The sequence below is a fragment of the Rhinolophus hipposideros genome (assembly GCF_964194185.1).
Source record: "Rhinolophus hipposideros genome assembly, chromosome: 17".
Lineage (NCBI taxonomy): Eukaryota > Metazoa > Chordata > Mammalia > Chiroptera > Rhinolophidae > Rhinolophus > Rhinolophus hipposideros.
The window spans coordinates 18,459,435-18,474,424 of NC_138063.1; positions in this window are offsets into that span (position 1 = coordinate 18,459,435).

The window sequence follows — 14,990 nt, forward strand, 5'->3', positions numbered from 1 at the left end:
CTCTTTGAATCTCTTCTGGCCAAGAGCGGAGGTTGGGGGGTGTGAAAATCTATTTCATCTCCCTCTTTTTCTTTGTCTTCTTGATAAATTTCATTCCCAGAGTCATCCCAGCTTAAGAACATTGTCTATTCTTTACCTATTGTTATTCTAGATCTCCTGATGGGAAATTATTGTTCCTCTGGACAGATGCTATTGGCTTTAACAACCATTTAACAACCAAATGGTTGTTTAAACAACCATTCTCCCTCTTTCCTTGATAACCCTCCCCTGATTTTGTTAAATTATCAACCACCCCATTGCTCAGAGGAGACCAAGCCCCTTCTCCTCACCTAAGGAAACGGGAATCTTGATTATTCTAAGCCAGTAAACATAACCTATTCCCTTCAACAGTGACTGTTTTAGGAAAGGACAAATGACACCATTCTAGACAAAGAGACTTGAGGAAAAATCTTCTAGGGACATCCTGGCAAAGGTTTACTTTCTGCCCTTTGAATAATATCATATAAGATATAATACACCTGGAGCTTCTGGAACACTTGCACATATAATGGGGTGGGGGATGTAGGTGACATGCGAAAATTGTAGAACAGGAAAATAAGGAAAATTTGAGTTGTTGATGATTTTGGAGAATAAAATTAACCCCAAGAACGGTCATATTTTTTTATTTAAAAGATAACACACTTTTGTTATTATTTAATGACATTTTTGTTAAGCTTCCAGACAAAATCATCTTAACCAACTCACTCTTTAATATCAAGTAAAGAATGAGTTGGTTAAGATGATTTTGTCTGGAAGCTTAAAATAAAGTCATTAAATAATAACAAAAAATCCACCACCCAAACATCAAACTATCCTAAGTTATATGTATACATAAAACTATCCTAAGTTTACTCGTAAATACCTATAACTTAGGATAGTTTTATGCTTGGGTGGTGGATTTTTAGAGGATACAAATGGAGTTCAACTATTTGGGGGCTCATAAATGTTTGAATGATTGAAATAATGTCTCCAATTCATAGATGGGCAACCAAAATAATAACGCAAACTCTCCAAAAGCACACCTCAGAAGTCTCCCATAGGTATCTATTCATTAGTGACTCCAGTTGTTTATTGTGAATTTTAGGTATTTATGATACTAAGATGAAAGTTGGGGATGTATATGAGGAGAAGATTAGGAAAAAATGGGAATATTGAGCAGGTGGATTCATCGATAAAACCTAGTGAAATTTTTTTTTTTTTTGCTAAGTGTTGAAATCAGGTAGAGTCAGCTCCCATATTTTCTCAAACACCTTGAATCCAGTAAAATCCACTGATGTTATCTACAATCCGACTCTTCTACAATTTCATTTTGCATATTGGGACTCTTATGTATCTTGAATAGAATATAGCTAAATTATATGATAATAAAAAAAGGTTAACAAAAACAAATTCAATGACATGGAAATAAATGAGAGAGAGAAAGTACTAATGCATGTTCATAAATTACTTCTGGTTCACAGAAAGAATCTGAACTACAAATGCTGACTATTTAGAAAGTAATGGTATTGAGAATGCAAGATATCAAAATTTAAGTGATATGGCAAAATCTGTATTCAGCAAAAAATTCACAGCCTAAATTCTTTCATTATTATAAAAGAAAGAATAAAATCAACTCCAGAAACTGGAAAAATTACGACAAAATATATCAAAGAAAAATAGAAATGAGGAAATTATAATGATAGAAAAAAGCAATAAAATATTAAAGGGATATATAGTAAAAATTCTTTTATAAATGCAAGATCTTGGTTCTTTAAAATTATATAATATACATGGTAACTTCTGCCAAGGATTATTCCAGAAGTAAGTGAAAGTATAAATACATAAAATGAGGAATGGTGAAAATTTTCTAGAAAAATATAGGCAAGGAAAGTTTATTTAATAACAGATAGAGAAATTGAGTAAAGCAAGAACTATGGAAGAAATAAATTGTTTCCAATGAATTATTTCAAAAGATTAGTCCCAGACAGTTGTCTTGGTAAGTTTTATCATATATTTCAGGGCAAGATGATTTTATGTCAATTGAAATTCATCCCAATTCATCTTGCAAATAAGGTATAACCTTTGCATAAAAATGGTAGGAAGAAAAGCAAAGTTAAAACTGCAGACCAATTTTACCTTAAACTCGAAAGCTCTTAATAAAAGTCTTAACAGAAACCATTCTCTGAGTCCCAAGATTCAATAAGCCATGTTTTAACAATTGACTTAGCTACAGTTTAACACAAAACAGACAAATTTCCAGCCCGCATCCCATCTGACTCAACAATTTCACATTCTTATATCTGACACTTGCAGCACTCAACTTCCATTTATCAAGGGTAAGACTCATTTGATTGCAAGTGACTTCTCACCTCCTTAAAGAGAAGGGAAATTATTGACTCATGTTAGGGCAAAGTCCAGGGATATGGTGGCTGCAGGAATGGCTGGATTCAGGGATGCAAGAAATGGTTACTCAGTGTGTGCATTGCACATATGTACCCAACCCACTCTCAAAATCATGCACTTGGGCATAAGCTGCATCCACCCAGAGGAAGAGCCCTCTTATCCTTTGCACAAGGGTGTTTGCTGGTTTGCAACTCTGAGAGTTCCCTGGGTGAAATCTGAAACTGGGCTGTGTACACAAAAGGCCAGGAGAGACCAATAAAGAGACAGACCATTCCAGATTGGTAGGTGGCAGTTTAGCAAGCAAAGGGACTTACTTACAAGGTTTGCCTTAAGTGGCTGCAGGATGAATACATCTCCACATCCACCAGATTCTTAAAAGTTTATGTAGAGGCTTTGGAGGGGGTTAGTCACGTATGTCGTCCAGAAGGACTCAACAACACAATGCTTACTCAAGGCTGTGTCTTTAAAAATGGCTCCCACTGTGAGAACTGTGGTCAGAACATACATTCCAAGGACAGGGGCAGGGTGAGGAGCCCCTGGTCCAGCCTGCTGGTCAACCGGTGGTGACCTCTCAATGCCCTCCTCCAACAGTGTTAATTTGCCAAGCTTGGCACTCATCTAAGGGAGACACCTTTTTCTACACATTAAAAATTTCTCCATTTAGGCAGGCAAAGGCCATGCTTTCAGGACTCAGTCCGCCTCTCTCCATCTTCCATTTTGCTGTTCTCTCTGATGGCTTTATTCACAGACAGGCTGTCCATGCAGTGACCAAGACGATGCTGGCCAGCCTCAAGCTCACTTTGTCTTTGTGCCTGAAATCCAGGAAGGTGAATGTACCATTTTCCAGATCATTCTTTTTTTTAAATTCCCTAATCAGTTCTCATTGGCTAACCCTGAGTCGTGTTACCTGATTAGCAACTCTTGAATCCCATAGACTCAGTGAAAAGACTGGAGAAGAGCGATGCTCATTGAAAATTTACCATGCTGTTACAGAAGACGAGGTTAGGGATGGTTGGTAAACAATCTTACAGGTACTTTTCCCTTTTCTTTAGTGATCATCCAAAACATTATCATCTTACTTGACATCTGCAAGCCACTTCACTGGCTGGGTTTTCCCCACAGTGTTAATGGAAAGATCAATGGAGATATACTGCAAAACAGTGCTTTGGAACAGCTGTGAACAGATAACAAAAGATGGTTGACACTTCGTACACATGCACACACACATAGACACACGTACACACATTGTCTTGATTCTCACCATTGCCCGGTGTAAAAGGATAAATTTCACCCTGGTATTTTGGTTTGGTTTAATATTTCTTCATACACAGAGGTATACTACAGCCAGTTTCTCCTTCTTCGGTAGATAATCAAAACTCTACCAAGAGAACTTCATTTATTGAATTAAAATTTGTGAGGATTTTTTGGGGTTTTTTTTTTTTTTTGTCTCTTTATCCAGCAAAACTTGTTTTTGAATTTCAGACTGTGAAGTGAGACTTTTTGGGTGGTTAAAACACGGTCCTATGGATAGATCTTGAGACTGATGTGGGGGGCAAAGCAACGTTAGAAGTATACAATGACATTATTCTGTTTACCAAATTTTCTTTGTAATTGCGGTTCCAGTGTACTCGGAAAAGATAAAGCTGCCTGGTCCTGCACTGAGTAGCCTCTGCTGCACAACAGTTATTTTGAATAGATTGCAAGGAATAAAGTCCTGAGATCTTGACCCTGCATTCAAGGTGAATTAGAAGCCCCCTTTTATCTCACACTCAGGGAGCTATGATCCAGTAGAAGGGAGATCTCCTTATCCCATGAGGGAAGAACTTTCATAATCAAACTGAGAAGAAATCACTTCACAGTACGAAGGTGAGTGGCCCGTTCAGGGTGTGTGTGTGTGCGTGAGTGTGATAGAGAGAGAGCAAGAGAGAGAGATATTAAACCAGTCAGAAAATCAGAAAATAAATACTAGCCATTGTCATGCTATTAGGATGAGTATGGAAAGGACCTTAAAGATTTATCACTTACCTTAATTGTATAGAAAGCATAGATGGCTACCTAACTTTATTTTCAACTCTAGGAAACAAAATGAAAACAAACCTCTCTTGCGGAGGGGGTAGGCATCATGCATTGTAATGATGGTATGACAGAGGGTGTTAGGGAGATGGCACTTTCAGAGCTGTGCTGAGTTCGGAGAAGAAAGAACAGTGATGTGGAAAGAAAGGGAAGAAAAACCACTTCTCTGTTTACTCCTTCCTAGTAAGCACTGAGTTGCTAGACAAATGTTTGTGCTTCCTTCTCTTCCTCGGTGAAATGGACAGAACACTGGTCTTGAGGTCTGTTGTAAAACTGAAATAAGCTAGTAAATGACACGTGTTCAGGGCCAGCCAGTTGGAGCTTTGTGCTCCTAACTCCGAAGGCTGCCAGTTGGATTCCTACATGGGCCAGTGGGCTCTCAACCACAAGGTTGCCAGTTTGATTTCTCGAGTCCAAGGGATGGTGGGCAAGGGATGGTGGGCAGCGCCCCCTGCAACTGGGATTGAACAGAGCACCTTGAGCTGAGCTGCCGCTGAGCTCCCGGATGGCTCAGTTCGTTGGAGCGCGTCCTCTCAACCACAAGGTTACTGGTTCGACTCCCACAAGGGATGGTGGGCTGCGCCCCCTGCAACTAGCAATGGCAACTGGGCCTGGAGCTGAGCTGCGCCCTCCACAACTAAGACTGAAAGGACAACAACTTGACTTGGAAAAAAAGTCCTGGAAGTACACACTGTTCCCCAATAAAGTCCTGTTCCCCTTCCCCAATAAAATCTTAAAAAAAAAAAAATGACACATGTTCAGAATTGCAGGGGGCTGCAAAATGGCAAAATGAGGAAGTTCAAATTACATGCTTTTTTCCTACAAATATTTTAAAGATACATCAACAATACAGAAGAAAGACTGAAGGGGTTCTAATTTTAGAAAGCAAGCACAGAAATATTTTCCTTAACAATGTACATGTTAAAAAACTATATAAAGTCCCAATGACTTTCCATCAAAAACTCCTGCAGAATTGGCAGAATCTGTGTGACATAAGTCAATTACAATTGATTCACTGGATCAGATTAACTTCCAACTCAGCACTTTCTCGGCAGTCAAGCAACCCAGCCCCGCTATGGCTTCATGGGGCTTCCAGAGTGTGCCCTCCCCCAACAGAATCAATTCCAGCTTAGCCTACTCTCCCAGAGATGGCACTGACACTTTCCCTGTGTACTCTGCCATCTTAAAGCTCGCACCATGTGATTCTCACAACTGACTGTAGGTAGGGCACAGGACTTCAAAAACAAGAAAGTGGGACTCGGAGTATTTTACCTACATCATTCAGCTTGTAAGTGTCAGAGCCAGAACTCAGATTCTCTGACTATATTTCTCAGAGTCCCATGTGAAGATTCTAGACCTTTATTTGTTCCTCAGATAGAGTACTCACCAAGACTATCTCCTCTTTTTACGTGTGCGTGGTTTATGGAAGCACAATTTACAAGTAAAACTGTGAAAGACTATCTTCACATCAATTGGTTCTTTTTGATAATAATACACAAGGGAGACATCTTCCTGAAAGGTGAGCTCCAGCAGCCTTCATCTCTAGAGCTTCTACTCCAGTGCTCCTAACAGAGCCTGGGAGATTTCCAGCACTCTGTCTGTGTCTGGTTATACTAACGCTGTAAATGGTAAATATGGAATTTTATCAACCACATCTCCTTGTTACCTTTAAGAACGAGAACAGGCACCACCACTGCACTAAGCGTTTGTGGAACTGAGTCTTTTTAAGAAATCTTGGAAGCTGTTATTCTGGGCAGTGAGTTTCAAAGTTGTATCTTCCTCTCTAATGTTTTTCCCTCCCCCGCCATCCCTCAGCTTCATTCCTCTGGCAATATTTTTCCGTTAACAGGAAAAAAAAAGCTATTGGAGCTGTCTGCATGTATTGAAGAAATGCTGCAGTTGTTAATGTCTTGACTTGAGAGCAGACTTTCTTTCTCAGAGCTGTCTCTTCCTAGTTTCTCTGGGCTATCTTTGCCTAATTTCATATCCTGGTATTGTCTCATAAAAAGGACATCCCTTCGATTTGCAAATATATCACACTACATTTGCTTCTGTTTATACAGATCTCTTACACATGAGGGGTACAGGCATAGTTATTTATGTCTACATATATATGTGTATATAGACACATACAATGAATTTTTTTCGCAGACAAATCTCCCTGGCTTTCTATGTCTTCAATGGAGCTTTAAAACCTCCAGGCAGACTATATCAATGCAGCATCAGACTTCTATTGTCCAGGCAACAGACAATACTCTGAATGGTTCCAAAAGAAAATCGCTACCTGCTGATAGCCAGGGTAGATGTCACTTACCAGATGTCTGGCTTTCATTGTTGCTAACTTGTTTAATTTCTGCACCCAGCACTGAAAGTGTTTTGATCCTTCAAAGCAGAATGTGCACTGTACCAATTGATTCCAAATGGCCTCTCTTTAGATTGGATTTTTATTTTATTTGGTTGAATGATTCTCTTTCATTTAAACCTGTATTTATGTGGCAAATTCAAATAATGCATTCCACTTTGCATTTCAAAAAAAGAGTGGTTGTGTTTATGAAATCACTTTTGAGTTGCAATTACAGTTATTTGTCTCTCGGATATACAGCCCGTAATTGGGTCAACACTGTTAATGAGTGACTAGTGTTACGGTTAATGAGCTACTACTGATAGTTTCAATGTTTTGTTCCCAGCAGGTGGTAAATACAATATGTTAAGATAGATAATTATGTTAATGTTTCAAATATACACAGACCAAGGAAGTCATTAAAAACATACAACTAAAAGGTTAAAAGGAACAAACATACAAAGCGGACTGTACATTTACCCAAAGGGCATTAGTCTCTCCTTCGTAGGAACTGTGTTGTATATCGATCACACTGTCTAGTTCTGTTAATTCATAGCTCATCAAAATGACAAGAAAAGAAGGCTGATTTCAGTTGGTTTTGGACACCACCAACATGGACAAGTAGCAGACTTTCATGCTTTGGGCTCGAGATGTTTGGCTTTGTAAGATAAACATCATTCAGGCAGTCAAGAAGAATTTTATTGTTCTATCTTGAGGAACCATTGTGTGGAACACTTAAAATAACAAATAAATAATCTGATTCCAGTTTACAAGAAGCTTATAAAACCTTTAGAGAGGCAAGCTGTATATACGTGAAATACTTAGCAAGACACCAGAACCAAATATGTGGTAGGGACAACATGGAATGTGAAAAAAAGAAAATGTGGGCAGGCATAGTTGGGAAATACTTTATGGAGAAGGAAGTTTGTATCAATTAGAGATGTTTTTGCCTACAAATATAGAATTCCTAACTCACAGTGGCTGTAACAGTGAAGACATTTAAATCTCCCACCTGTAAAGCTGGAAGTTAGGGAACTGCAGCTTGCAACAGCAGCTCAATGGTATCATCAAAGACCCAAAATGCTTTCTGTCTTTTCCTCTCTTCCTTCGTCAAAATGTCAGTAATACATATGATCTCTAGGTGACTTCTGCAGATCTGACCATCTCATCTATGGGCATCCCTAGCAGAAAGTTAATGAGTGGGACAGAGAAGAAACTTCTTCTAAGCCCTTCGTATAAAGGAGGACAAAAGGTCCCCACAAATCCCCAACGTATTTCCCTTCACATCTCGTTGACCAGAACTGCTCCTATGTGCAGCCCTTGAAGAAGCCGCCGGTAAAGAGGAATGAAAATCATGATTGCCATGAAAGGCACTGACCAGCCATGGGCTATTGAGTTGGACCTGGAAGATTCTCAGTCCTTAGGCAATAGAACCAAATCAGGATCCCAATGAACAATAAAAGAAAGTGAGAGTTGAGTAGAAAACCAAGAACTGAAGCAAGGCTCCCATTGTAAGATCATGGTCTCCACAGGTAGGACGCAAAGCAGAGGGTGGAGGGCTGAGGCGGGGGTAGAAATCAAGCACCAGCAACTCTGCAATCAAGTTCGGAAACCAGGCCCCAACCCCAGAAAAACAAACAAACAAACAAACAATAGCAACAAAACAGAAAACAACTATAGACTTGTAGAAATTCTGGCTAGAGAAAAGGTACAGCAACCTCAAGTGAGTTTTGCAAAGCCCCCCTTGGCTAGCGATACTTTTTGTCACTTAGTGTTTGCTGTAACCTTCGGATGATAATTTTTAAATAGCTCAGAAGCTATTTCGAAGCCTACCTTCTGCCAGTGAATCATAGAACTTTGGCCTTTCCAACATCACTGACCCAGTACCCAAATTTTCATCAGAATTACCAGGAGAGCTTTCCAAAAACAGGTATTACCAGACCCTATACCAAGGCTTTCTGAACCAAACTTCCAAGAGTCAGGGCCCATGAAAATTGTCCAGAGTGCTGTTAGGATCACAAAAGCCAAGAGACTGCTGGTGGTGGCGGTCAGCCTTCACTAAACACTATGGTAACGACTCCAAATCCCAAGTGGATGCAGCTACAAGGTTTATTTTTCACTCAGGTTGCACATCAGCTGTAGGTTTACTGTGGCTCAGTGGATTTGCTGTATGCCCCTTCCCCATCCATTGCGGATCAAGTCCAATGTTTCTCAACATTTTTTCTATCTGATTATGTACTGTATGTATTAGGTTGGTGCAAAAGTTATTATGGTTTAAAAAGGTTAAAAATAATTGCAAAAACCCCAATTACATTTACACCAACCTAATATATCTGTGCTCTATAGATAAAAAGAAGGTGAGATTTTTTTGCCCATGAGAATCAATTTTACCCCAGTGGGGATGCTAGAACTCCATTGAGAATGGATGATTTAGGCTAAAGGTGTAGCCCCCATCCTGGTCTCATGGAAGGGGGAAACACTGATGGGTAAACCACGAAATGGCTTCTAGAAGTTCTGTTTGGACATGGCTTATGTCATGTCTGCTCACATGCTACTGGCCAAGTCAAGTCACAGGACCACTCTCAATGTCACTGAGGTAAGGAAGCATTCTCCTCTCACTAGGAGGCAATGAATGTGACATGACAGGTTATAGGGAGGACAGAGAATAATTGGGAACAGTCGCTCAATCTAGCACCCTTTATATATTTAGGTGGAGAGGTAGAAACAGAACAAAAATTATTCCCCATTCCCCTAATCATAGCCATCATTTATCCATCTGCAAATAAAATGCTACATATCACATCAAAAAAACATATAATCAGGGTGAAGGTGGGCAACTAATCAGATAGAAAGGTTAGAATGTTTTAGCTTGGGGGAAATTTTAAACTTAAAAAGGTTATTATCAAGAACAAAAAGAAAACAAGTAATAGTAGTTATAGCTCAGGCTATATGATACAATAGGTTCAAGAAAGAGCAGAATGTGAGAACTAGAGAATTCCATGAAGTGTGAAGAAACAATTATAGAAGAAATGAAAGGAGGTGCCATTTCATTCATTTTCAAAGTGTCTATTATATACTACCTGTGTGCTAATCCCTAAAGTCTCGATTAAGAGAAGATAACACAGAACTATCCACATGGCACTTGACTTCTATTCAGCTTATACTCTAATATGAGGAAGGCGGGATTTTTTTTTTTTAAAAGGAGACATTTTCAAAATTATAGAAATACTTCTATGTATCAACCATCTCTGACCCCTAAAGCATCAGAGGAACAAAATAACCTGCTCCTTCATTATTTTTGTTTTCTAGTGACAGAAGCATACAATGAAATGCGGAGAGAGTCATTCACTTGTTGACCCTGATCGATCTATCTTTTTACAGCTTGTTTTCAATCATGGACTGCTTCAAAATACTACTGTCTACAAGAAACTTTTTAAAACAGATAAATATCCGGGTTTTAAACCCTGACTTACTGCTTCTAATGTAGAGCATTTTGCAAAGTCACAAGTGACGCTTGTCAGACCTCCACAGCCTCTGACGAGGAAACACCCTAAGTCAAGAGCAAATATGTCAGAAGGACAAGTGAGCAGGTCCCTCCCTAGACCTATGGCCACTATAGTGTTGCCAAACATTACAGGTGTTTTCTTTCACTTCAACTTCCCAATTCCTCAATGAAGCAGAAAGCATTGGTGAGAATCAGTTTCTCTCTAGACAATATTACATTGAACAAGAAATGCTTTTATGATTGAAATTTAAATCTTAATATAGGTATAAATTTTAGCACACATTTCCTAAAATACATTGATAATGACAAGTGCTTTGATAATTTATCTCAATGGTCACTTTCTCTGAGACATGGGGAGTGGAGTGTGTCAATTACATTGAGACACGAAAAATATTTATCAAGGGACCAGTCATTCTCATAACCAATAAGAAACTTTCTGATCACGTTTCTTTCTCTTCTAAATTTATCTTGAATGCAGAGCATGTCTCTCTATTCCTACTCTTATAACTCGATTCTAGGCCACTATCACCTATTTGGAAAACAAAAACAAAACCTCCAAGTAAAAACCAGTCTTCTGTCTCCACTCTCTGCTCACTCCACCCCAATCTCTCCACAGTAGCCAGAGTGATGTTCCAAAAATGTAAGTATTCATATCACTGCTCCTCCACCATCTCCCCAAAACAATCCAATAGGTTCCAGTAATATTGGGCCAGAGGACCCAATCATTAACATGACTCACAAGACACGTGGTGAAGAGCTCACCATGTTAGGTCACACTTCTGGGCACCTCGTTGACTATTTCCTTAAGAGATTGTTCTCTCTTCCCCATCCCTTCCACCTGGTAAAACCCTGTTCATAGCATGGCTTCAATGTTGCTTCTTCTTAAAAATCCTTCTTTACCACCCCTTCAAGACCAAAGTAGAGACTCTCCTCATCTGTTCCACAGCACACTAACTCCCTCCAGTGTAGCCCTTATCACACTGCACTCTCCTTGTCTGTTTCCTTACCCAGGCTCCCTCACACATACCCTCCCCCCATGAGGTTATGAACTTAATGCAGATAGAACCATGTCTGCACTGTTTTTTACTATTTTGACTTCAGAATCTTGTCTGGTACCTGGCACATAACTTTTATTAACGAATATTTGTTTCACAAGTGCTGGAGGCATTTTGTTCTAGCCCAGTAAGAAGAGGGGGCAGCATTAACTTACAGCGATGGACATGGAAATGAAAGTTGACTACAACCCAGCAATTGTTGGGAGCTACAGAGTCTGAAACATCAAACCCATGGAGGTGGGAGCAAAACACTACTCAGTTCAAAGTAGAGTGTGTCTGACGGTTGTCAGTGTGTGATGGCAAGATGGGGAAGCCAGGTGTGTAGGCCAGAGCCAAGAGTGATGGCCTGTGGCAAGTGACTCAATGAAAAGGGACCTTTTATCACACCCTCATAATCTAGGCAGAATGCAGGAGTGGACCAGATGAAAATATTGAACCACTGGACGACATGAAGACTAAAGACAGCTGGGAGCTGACACCACCATCCACAATGTGCCGTCTCCATGGGATTGTCACCTTTACGGTTTCATGTCAAACTTTCCGTGGTGCCACAGGCCTCTTCTTTTCCTACATGTTCAGTAGAATGAGTCTTCTAGGGCAAGACAACTCTTTTCATGAAAGGTTTGTATTTAACTAGAGGACCCCCTCAAAGACAAGGAAATGTTTTAATTTGTGTAGACTTAGTAGCACCAAAGCTTTGACCTTTATCATCTCAGTTTTTAAGAGCATCACCCTGAATGGATGAACAAACTGTGGTATACTCATGCAGTGGAATACTACTCAGCAATAAAAAGGGTGAACTACTGACGTAGGCAACAACACCAATAAATTTCACATGCGTTACACTGAATAAAAGGAGCCAGATCCAAATGGCTACATCCCATATTATGGAAGACACAAAATTATAAAAACAGAAAACAGTTCATGGCTGCCACAGACTAAGGGCAGGAGAAAGGGTTAGCTGCAAAAGGGTCAGGAAGGAACTTTTAGGGGTGAAGGAACTGCTTCCTATCTTGATTGTGGCTGTGGGTACACACATACATATAACAGTATGCATTCATCAGAACTCATAAAACAGTGATAACGCAGACGAGTTTTACTGCATTTAAGTTATACCTCAACAAACCTGACCAAAAAGGGGAAGGAGGTAAGAGTAGCGATTAGGGGCAAACTCTCCAAAGCCTCTGCAAGCTGGGACTCAAGGAATACTTATTACATTTAGGAATTGAGCCTCTCTCCCCTTGCAAAAAGAAAAAGAAAGGAAAACGCCAGTGCCATAAGCCTGCTGTGGAAGGCAATAGACCGCAAAAGCCCTGCCGGCCCCAAATGGTGCCATTGTTAACCGGTCAGGGACTCAGAGTCTGGAATTGACTTCAGGGTTGGGAAAGGGCAGATGGGGAGCAGAGCTCCTTGGCTGCATCCTTAGTTATTCCTCCCATACTGTGATTCCCAGAAGGCTCCTTTAGCCACCACCTCACAGAGAGAAGGGAATACTTTTCACTAGGGATTATGTATTTCTTTCCTCCCTTCCCCACAGTGTCTGGACCGTCTTATCACCTTTTACTTCCCACTCCCAGGGTATCTTCCCTTAAGCTACCAGGCTTGCCAGCAGCTGCTGGAAGGTCCTTGGGCACCATCCTGGAGGGGGGGGAGCGAGGCAAAGGGGGCACTAGGATTGCTTTGCCTTCTCTTTGTATTAAAGCACTAATCCCATCATGAGGACCCTACGACCCTCATGACCTCATCTGAACCTAATTGTCACCCAAAGTCTTCACCTCCAAATGCCATCACATTGGGGGTTAGGGCTTCAACATATAAATTTGGGGTGAGGGTGTTTAATCCACAGCAACACACACATTTATGCATGTGAAAGCACCTAGCACAGTGCATGGCAAATCAGTTTCCTTCTTTCCGTACACCTACCGGTATGCAATTAGTGGTAGACTGGAAGGAATTCTGCTCTCCCACGGAGCGCTGCTTGGAGGGGAGAGTTCCCCAGCAAACAGAGCTGTGTCATCACTCCCCTCTTACCCAGGAGATGCTCTATTCCAGGCAAAAAGAGCAGTCAGGCAATAGCTCTACTCCTCATCCTTCCACTAGAAGTGAACCACATTCTAAATGATCATCAGGCGAACTCTTAACAAGATCTTTACTGCTTCTCATTCCTAAAGCCTAATACATAGCCTGGCACACAGCTGGTGCTGAACCCATATCTGTGGGCTATAGAGATGGCTGAATTTCTATAACCAGTTCCCTGCATTCTGTTTGTTACCTACTATGGAAAAAATATTTCATGCTGAATAGTTCTGTGCCAGTGAGCATCATTTTCAGAAATGAGAGTTCAGGAACAGCTATCTAAGGAGAAGTGATTATTCTAGCGTTACATAGAAAGCAAAGATAAAAACTCCCAACCCTGACATTTAGCTTACCCTAGATCATTAGAAAGAGATATTTGCAATTTCTCTCACAGAACACATTTAATCTTTAGGACAAAATAAATGCAACAAGTGGAACTGGATATAATTAGCAAGGGTATATAATTAGCCTTTTCCTTCCTTTCCTGTTAAGCTCTGCTCTTTATCAGTCCACATTTACAAAGGTCATGGCCGCTCAGGGCAGGACTCATGCCACTTGGAGATCCTTTGTGTTTGGTTTGTTTCTCTCACCCCACAGCACATTATCTTTTCACAATACTTTAATCTCGGAGGAAAATATGAGAGTGGATCCAATCCATGAGAGGAGGTCGGTCCATCCATGCTCCTTGGCTTCCTTGCCATGTAGGAGCCAGCCTAACTCCCAATAACCAGCACTCTCAAGGCTGTCAGAGTGCGGCCTGGAGCTGCCAGAACCATGTGCTTGCAGACAATAGACCACAATTATCTGGGAATTAACACCCCCACAGGCGCAGCCCTTCACCAGTGACTTACTAGTATGGACGTATACGCCATCTCTCATCTCTGGACCTGATGCTTCCGAGGCCTTTTCCAGAGTTCCTCCTTGGGTTAAAGGTCCAGTGTACAAGTGTAGTGCCTGGCTCCACAGTGCAGCCTTCACTGGCTGCCTTCCCTTCCCAGTCTCTCTCCTCCCCACTGCACACACTACACGTGTTGCTAGCACCTCCCATTAAACTGTTTGCACTGGAAACCTCGAGTCAGGTTCTGAGTCAGAGGGAACCCAAATAAAGACAAAGAAGAAGAAAACAGATAATCAGGAACACTCTATGAAGAGCCCTTTCTGTGGCTGCACCATGGAGCCTTTCTTTCCTCAACTATCTGTCCCCTCCTGTCAGAATTCCTCCCTAGTCTCCACAGACTCCCAACTAAGGCATGCTGAGAAAGGGGAATGCCACCGAACATGACTGGTAGTAATTCTTCAGAGTTCTGCTTGACTCAAATTCAATGCCTCCAATTATGATAGGCTGCCTCTTCTAAATGGGGGGACTTAAGAAGCCAGAGGCTCTTTTTGGTTTGTTTTCAGCTCCTGACACAGCAATGGCTAATATCAAGTCTGCAATAGATTCCCAGACCTTTGTCCAATTGAGATTGAAATTACAAAGTCAGAGAGTATTATAGAGGACATTGCTATTATCTGCAGG